The sequence below is a fragment of the Lytechinus pictus genome, chromosome 3 (assembly GCF_037042905.1).
Source record: "Lytechinus pictus isolate F3 Inbred chromosome 3, Lp3.0, whole genome shotgun sequence".
NCBI classification, from domain to species: domain Eukaryota; kingdom Metazoa; phylum Echinodermata; class Echinoidea; order Temnopleuroida; family Toxopneustidae; genus Lytechinus; species Lytechinus pictus.
In genome coordinates this window covers 26,517,071-26,525,093 of record NC_087247.1, presented here as the reverse complement: position 1 = coordinate 26,525,093, position 8,023 = coordinate 26,517,071, and positions in this window count along the sequence as shown.

Below are 8,023 nucleotides of genomic sequence, written 5' to 3'. Positions count from 1 at the left end.
GAAGACGTTACATCAGGGGCGTAGACAACGGGGGGGATGAGGGGGATGCATCCCCCCCACCTCACAAGGTGGGGGGATGGCATGTACAATCATCCCCCCCAGGTTTTGGGGAATGATATTTGGTTACTTAATAAGTCATAATGATGATAATAATAGTAATAATAATAATGATAACAATTATAATATTAATAATAATAATAATTATGATGATGATAATAATAATCCTCATCATTATTGTAATTGTGTTTATTGTTATTAGCCGCTTTTTACACGGTGAAAGCCAATTCAGACAGTAAAAAAAAGAAAATCTTACAAGTATTTACTGGGCAGGAACGAAAAGAGGCGCAAGATATTTGGTTTCTAAGACACAAATTTGCAAGACTACAAAAGTAAAACTGACTAAGAGACCGATATGTTTGTTTGTTGAGCCATGAATGCTCCTTAAGTAAGTTTACCAACTTACCGCATGTCTCTATTATCTGATTAGCAACTGTTAATCAAGCTGTTTTTGGTATGGGAATGAAGCAACAACTTTTTTCTTTTCATCGAGACTACTTTTCAGGCACGAACCGAGTACTAGCAATACCTTCTCATATATGATATGTATTATATTTATTTATTTATTTATTAGTTTATATCAGATTATATTACAGGTATATGATATTTATACATATATATATACATTATATGCATTTATTTATTTATTTATTTATTTATATATTTATATACACGTTATTTTCTCAAGTCGGTTTTTATTGAAATACATGTGTGGTCTGGCCCACTCGTGTTATAGGCATTATACATTGTGTGCAAAATGCATCAGCGCAATCTAAAACAGAATAGAAAATGAATGTGATACAACAGTATACATAATAATTCGTGACAGAGAGTACCATACTACTATCTTTATAACAAGTATTATTCAAACAAACATATATAATTATGTAAAATCATGAATTGTTCAACTTCATGCTCCCACTATATGACTATTGTTACACTAATACTGATATCAGGACTGACTGGTATACATTAGTTTGTTGTTAAGCTTGCAGCAGCTACATCTTTTCTGTATTGTTAACTATTTATTTATTTTTGTTTTACTTAAGATGCACTTTGTTTTGTATTCATTTAAAGTATGTTGATTGATGCATGAAGACATAAGTTTGAAATGTTTAAAGAAGTATGTTTCATGTAAAGCGCAGTGTGAATTTACCCTGTCTTGAAATGCGAGATAAAAGGAGCCTATTAGTATTAGCATTATTATTTGTATTAGTATTATTTTTTATTTGTATTATTATTATTATTATTATTATTATTATTATTATTATTATTATTATTATTATTATTATTATTATTATTACTATTATAAGACTGAGATCAAATAGAAGTAAATAATGCCCTAATTTGAAACGATGCAATGCCGTTATGGTTCCGATTTCTTCACAAACTTACAAAGCAGTATTGTTACTCCATGGATCATAGTGATACTGTTTATGTTTTTTGTATCTGTATGTTAATGAGCCGCCAGCCAATATCCCTCTATGGATACTATGCCTGTTTCTTTGAGGTAACAAAAAGCATAGTATGTACGTATTCATTATGCTTTATAATGAACAGACATATTGTTATTTGTTTGTTGTTTATGTGTTCTATTCACAAATGGCCACAGAGGCTGTTTTTATTCATAACCACATACCCATATCAAGACAACAAAGACTATACCTGCGTGTACACAGTTGACATTGGTTTTTTTTTCTGAAGAGGTGTAACAGCAAAATTCACAGAGATAAATAAATACGTAGTGTGGTTCAATATGCAATACTATGTGTCAGTCCATTCTGTATTCGTATGCCACGGTGTGTAGATCTTGTCGATGTATGTCTGTCCATTCAAGGCGTAGTATGTGTGTGGTGCGCGCACCCGTGTGTGTGTGTGTGTGGGGGGGGGGGTGAGTATGTGTGTGTGTGCGTGCGCGCTTGTGTGTGTTATTTTACCTCATTAAGTATGCATCAGATTGCACGATTTCAAGTTCAAAATTGCAAAAGCTCCCTACCGTGGGAGGGGGGACACCCCCCGCTCGGTCGCTTCGCTCCCTCGCTCGGGCGCTTCGCGCCCTCACTAGCGTTGGCAGCCCAGTCATCCCCCCCAGGTGTACGAACCTGTCTACGCCACTGCGTTACATATTTCAACAATCAAATAATACGAGCGCAAAGCGCGAGCTGAAATTTTTGGAAATGTTTACCTCAAGAATGGAAATTCTAAGCACTTTTTGCAACTTAAACAGAATAGGTATATAACTAAACAATTGATAGAAAATGAAAAATTTTGAGATTTAGACCTAAGAACGAGACACTCTATTCATGTTTTGTAAATCATGAAAAGGATGAGTAATTGGGGGGTCTTCCTTACATTAATAATGCGAGTGCAAAGTGAAGTTTAATTTGAACTGATCGAAAAGGTACTTGTTAAGGACTGCTTGCACTTAGCCATGACGACGTTACATATTTTCAATTATCAAATAATGCTAGCGCGAATCGCGAGCTGAAAATTTTTGACATTTCTACAAAAAGAATCGAAAATTTTAATCAATTTTTGTAATCGTGAACAGGGTAGCTATATAACTAAACAATTAATGCAAGCGAAGCGCGAGCGGAAAAATTCGAGATTTAGACCTAAAAACGGAACACTCTATTCAGGTTTTGTAAATCATGAAAAGGATGAGTAATATAGGGTTTTTCTACATAAATGATGGGAGCACAAAGCGCGAGCAGAATTTTTTGATATTGTGATCTAAAACTGGATGATTTAAATAGAGAACAATTTGAATATCTGAACAAACATGCGCGCACGTGTTTAAGATTTAGACTTAGAATCTAGGCATTCTACACATCTTTTATCATGACAAATCAAAGCGAGCGCGAAGTGCGAGCTTAAACTATTTGATATTCCGATCTGAAAAAAAAGTCAATTTCAGCTCTATATTTCCAGCACTTTGTAGGAAAATAGTGAGGTGGATATGGATCGCACTTCAGAACTGAAGAGCTGATATTTTTCACTATTATTTGAGTTTTTACATAGGAGCGGGACATCCTTAGGACATGTCATCATATGAAAATGATGACTATCATCATAATTCCTCTTGCTAAGTGCGAGATGAAACAAAAGGGACAATTTAATCATTAAATTAATACCTTATTTATTAATGCCTAATGAGGGCGAGACAATCTGATGATATTTTGGCCTGAAAACTGGACATTTCAAGCACTATTGTAATTATGAATAGGATGCATCAGTTAAAATATTTTTTAACCATTAATGCGAGCGCAAATCGCGAGCCAAAATCTTGTTAAACTGAAAATCAATGTTGAGACATACATAACTCGCCAATCAAATCTGATACGTTTTGACAATCAAGACTTAAAATGGGATATTTTTAAAACACAATGGAATACACGAAAATAATAGGTACTTGATAAATCGAAATTTGCGAGCGCGTAGCGCGAGCAGAAAATGTCAATATTCAGGCCATAAAGCTGTCATTTTTAGAGAGCACTCTTTAAAAATCAGTTTTCAAATCAAACAAAATAACGAAAGTTCGATTTACGAGGTGAAATGTGTAATGTGATAATGTGTAATGCCCATCCAGGAGGGCCCCTCGGGCCCTCCTGGATCGGCCTATGGGACCATGGGCTTGAAAATTTGACAAGCAAAAAAAAGAAGGTTAAATGGTTTTCACCCATTTAAAATGTAACGTCATTTTAATAGTTCTAAATACATGTATTATTTCGAATGTGAATGATGTATTTTTCTCCATCATAAAAGACCAAAATAGTAGGGGGGAGATTTGATATTGTGTCCCCCCTACTATTTTTGGTAGGGGGGACACGTCCCCCCTGTCCCCCTGGGATTTCCGCCGATGGCGCCTCCTAGTTCAAACATCAATGTGGTGCCCCTAGTTCGAACATCAATTCGGCGCCCCCCCTAGTTCGAGTATCAATTCGGCGCCCCTACATGTAGGTCGATCATCAATTCGCCCCTCCCCCCCCCCCATTCGAACATCAAATCGGCCCCCAGTTCGAACATCATGTTGGCATCCCTTCGAACTCAATTTGCCTTCCCTTGTTTGAATATCATTTCGCCCCCCCCCCTAGCTCGAGTATCAATTTGGCGCCCCCCCTAGTTCGAACATCAATTCGGCGCCCCCCTAGTTTGAGTATCAATTTGGCGCCCCCTAGCTAGAACATCGATTCGGCCCCCCCCCCCAGTTCGAGTATCAATTTGGCGCCCCCAGTTCGAACATCATTTTAACATCCCTTCGAACATCATTTCGGCGCCCTCCTAGTTCGAATATTAATTTGGCGCCCCTACATGTAGGTCCAACATCAATTTGGCGCCCCTAGTTCGAATATCAATTCGGCGCCCCTACATGTAGGTCGATCATCAATTGCCCTCCCCCCCCCCCCCGTTCGAACATCAATTCGGCCCCCAGTTCGAATATCATTTTGGCATCCCTTCGAACTCAATTTGCCTTCCCTCGTTCGAATATCATTTCGCCCCCCCCCCTAGCTCGAGTATCAATTGGCGCCCCCCCCCCCCTAGTTCGAACATCAATTCGGCGTCCCCCCAGTTCGAACATCATTTCGGCGCCCTCCTAGTTCGAATATCAATTCGGCGCCCTGCATGTAGGTCCAACATCAATTTGGCGCCCCTACATGTAGGTCGATCATCAATTCGGCCCCCAGTTCGAACATCATTTTGGCATCCCTTCGAACTCACTTTGCCTTCCCTAGTTCGAATATCATTTCGCCCCCCCCCCCCCTAGCTCGAGTATCAATTTGGCGCCCCAGTTCGAACATCATTTTAACATCCCTTCGAACATCATTTCGGCGCCCTCCTAGTTCGAATATCAATTCGGCGCCCCTACATGTAGGTCCTACATCAATTTGGCGCCCCTAGTTCGAATATCATTTCGCCCCCCCCCCCCTCCTAGCTCGAGTATCAATTTGTCAATTTGGCGCCCCCTAGTTCGAACATCAATTTGGCGCCCCTACGTCGAACATCAAATCCCCCCCCCCTTCGAACATCAATTCGGCCCCCAGTTCGAACATCATTTTGACATTCCTTCGAACATCATTTTGGCGCCCTTTTGGTTCGAACATCATTTTCTTTCCTCCTCTTCCTCTTTTTTTTTCTTCTCGTCCTTCCCCCTCTTCCTCTCCCCTTTTCTTTCCCCCTTTCTCTCTCTTTTTTCTTCTCTTCTTTCTTCCCTCTTCCTCTCTCTCCTTTTCCTTTTCCCCTCTTCCTCTCTCTTCCCCCCCTCTTCTTTCCCCTCTTCCTCTTTTTTCTCCCCCTCCCCCTCCCTTTTCTTCTCTTCCTTTCCCCTCTTTTTTCTCTTTCTTTCCCCTCTTCTTCTACTTTTTTCTTCTTTTCTTTCCCCTCTTCTTTTTTCTTTTCTTTCCCCTTTCTTTTCTTATCTTCTTTCCTCCCCCTTCCTCTCTCTCCTTTTCTTTCCCCTCTTCCTCTTTTTTCTCCCATCCCTTTTCTTCTCTTCCTTTCCCCTTTTCTTTTCTCCCCTTCTCTCTTTTTTCCTCTTCTTTCTTCCCTCTTCCTCTCTCTCCTTTTCCCCTCTTCCTCCCCCCTCTTATTTCCCCCCTCCCCCTCCCTTTTTCTTCTCTTCCTTCCCCCTCTTCCTCTTTTTTCTCTTTCATTCCCCTCTTCTTCTCCTTTTTTCTTTCCCCTCTTCTTTTCTTTCCCCTCTCTTTTTTCTTCTCTTCTTCCCTCCCTCTTCCCCTCATTCATTTTCTTTTCCCCTCTTCCTCTTCTTCTTCCCCCTCTCCCTCCCCCTTTTCTTCTCTTCCTCTTTTTCTCCTTTCCTCTTTTTCCTCTCTCTCTTTTTTCTCCTTTCCCTCTCCTTTTCCTTCTCTTTCTTTCCCCTTTTCCCAGGCTCTCCCTTTTCCTTCCCTTCCTTCCCCCTCTTCCCTTTTTCTTCTTTTCTCTCCCCTTTTCCTCTCTCTTTTTTCTCCTCTTCTTTCTTCCCCCTTTTCCTCTCTTTTCCCCTCTTCTTTTCCCCTTTCTCTCTCTTCTCTTCTTTCCTCCTTCCTCTTTTTTTTTCTCCTTTTTCTTTCCCCCTCTCCCCTCTCTCCTTTCCTCTTCTCTCTCCCCCTTTTCCTCTCCCTTTTTTCTTCCCTTCTTCCCCCTCTTCCTTTCTTCTTTTTCTTCTTTTCTCTCCCCTCTTCCCCTCTTTTTCCTCTTTCTTTCCCTCTTTTTTTTTAGCCGAAGGGGGGGGGGAGGGCCAAGGCCCCCTCGGCCCCCCCATGGATCCGCGCCTGTCTGAAAATGCACCCCAAGTATTGGAATCAAAACGATACTCTTGGCAAGGCCTGAAATGAACCCTTAACAAGTACAGCGATATTTTATTGTTATGTCACGGGTCGTCGGTTTTACCTTTACACACCATTATTTTGGTTTAGTACGGCCCGACCTCCCACACCTCGCGCAAATAGGACTCTAAACACGTAGTGTTGGGGCAAAAAGGACAGCCTTTATAAAACATTTTGATTTTGTTTTATCATCCCCGCATATTTGACCCTAAACACGTATATTTTTCTGAGCGAAATATTTTTGGGGTGTTTTTGACACCCTTATCACGTTACGTACGTAACGTGCCATCTTGAAAAAGACATCATTTTTACGTGTTTTTTTTGGTCGCGCATGGTATCCACTCGTCAATGTAAGTGCCCCCCCCCCCCGGGCCCCCGTGTAAGCCTAACCCACGAAATAACAGCTATATTTCAATAGGGTCTTTGACATGTATACTATGCCTATTGCGATAAAAGTAAAACTATATCTAGATGAAAAAAAAAGGAGTTATCATCAGAAATAAATAATTGTAGCAGTACCATTTTCATGAATTCAATCATATCAAACACAATATTCTCAATTAGAGTTCAGCAAACTTTTACAATAAATGCACAAATATCTATGAAATGTAAATATGTAAAAAAAAAAATGCCGAAGTATTTTTTTTATATCAGCTTCTTTCAATTCCTCTTAAAATTGAAAAAAGTTTCCTTCAGGTCATTAATTGGGAAGAGAATTCTAATGTTTGCAGTATTATTCTACCTATCCTGACTGGTAAGCTGAAGTTGAAATGACTGCCATTTCTTTGTATTATTGAATTCAGTAAAATGTGGATGAAAATCCCGCCACCTCCTCATTTGCAAAAGCTGGAAAAGTTGAATCCGTCCCAGTGTCATCAGTGGATTCGCCCAGGGCCGCTTGTGACCACATGCATGGGCGGAAATCTCTCCCAAAAGGTAGGGGGACAATGGGTTGGAAACTTTTTGAAAAGCAAAAAAAAAAAAAAAGGGGGGGGGGAAGGTTGTCATCCCAAATTTCAGGTCATTTCGACGAAAATAAATTTGACAAGCAAAACAAAAAAAAAAAAAAAAGGGGGGGGGTTCATCCCCAAAGCAAGGTCATCTCGTCCTAACGGGTTTTATTTCGATTTTGAAGACCAAAAATAGCAGGAGGGACATTTGAATTTGTGTCCCCCCTACTATTTTGAGTAGGGGGGACACGTCCACCCTGTCCCCCCTGGAATTTCCGCCCATGAGAACATGTAATTAATAAATGATAAAATTTTCCTTCGGGCAATATTTTTCACAATCTGTTCTGCTGTTTTTACAACAACTAGTGAAAAAAATTGTTTAATTTATTTGACTTGTGACGTTATATGCGAATTGATAAAGAGCGAAATGATATTCCATTGATTTACAATGCTATGTATGTTTAAATTGTCACTTCACACTTTACCTGCTTTATATTTTGGTGTTAATTTTTTCTGATGTTAGATATTTTGTATTTTGTATTTTTGATGTTGTTTGTTGTTGTTGTTCATAGTTATCTTGACATGTATTTTAAACTGCAGGGGCCCGTTTCTCAACACCGTCATAAGTCTAACTTCTTGACTAAATCGGAGATAGTGAGCTACTTGTCCGCTAACCGTTTCACGAAGCCCTCT